Below are 900 nucleotides of genomic sequence, written 5' to 3'. Positions count from 1 at the left end.
TTACTACATGCAAAATATTCTTTATAGTATCTGTATGATACGTTTATGAAGTGTTACCATGGCCATCACCAAGAACTTAGCATGTCTAATTGGGTGATTAGTCCATTATACCCTCTCTCTGTTATCTACTGACAGCCCTCATTTGCTCAAAATGTTGTGTTTAGTGAGACAGGAGCGAGCGCAAGCGAGGAAGAGTGTGAGATCAAATGCCCGCGGGCATGTGCGTTTGTGTATGTGTCTGTGTTTATTTATGTGTGGTAACACCTGTTTGTGAGCGCGTGCGCGTGTGTGATTATTTATGTGTCGAGTTTGTGTCTGTGTTTTTGTTTTTTCTTTCTTGAGTGTATGTGTGTGATTATATGTCTGTATGTGTTTGTTTGAGTGTGCGTTTGTTTGTACCGGCGAGTTTGTGTGTGTTTATGTGATTGTAGGTGTATGGGTTTGAACGCGTGCGCGCAGCCTATGCGATTTGGTGTGTGTGCGTGTGATCGTCCGTGTGAGTGCGTGCTTGTAAAATAATTTTATATCGGCCCCACTCTTCGACTCGGTCCAGAAATTCTGATCTGGTTTGTGGCAACGAATAAGTTATCAAATTGGCAGATTAAGTTCAAAGTGAAAATATTTTAGTCCAAGGAAGTACTGAAACATATGTTTGTTTTTTGTCAGATATTAAATATTCGGCTATGGAGAATTTCTCCTTCTTTACAAACAAGCATTGCGGCACAACAATATACTAGTGTAATCTGCTATGAGTATCATTGTGAATAAGATGGCCACAGTCACCATGATTGTTATTTCTTACCATGATTACTAACATTAATTTCATTGAATTAACAAGTTCCTAATCATCATCGTTATTGGTAGGATAATCATTATCATTACCAACATTAATACTGTTTA

This window comes from Penaeus monodon, unplaced genomic scaffold, assembly GCF_015228065.2.
Source record: "Penaeus monodon isolate SGIC_2016 unplaced genomic scaffold, NSTDA_Pmon_1 PmonScaffold_1918, whole genome shotgun sequence".
In the NCBI taxonomy this organism is placed as follows: Eukaryota; Metazoa; Arthropoda; class Malacostraca; order Decapoda; family Penaeidae; genus Penaeus; species Penaeus monodon.
This window is presented reverse-complemented; position numbering follows the sequence as displayed.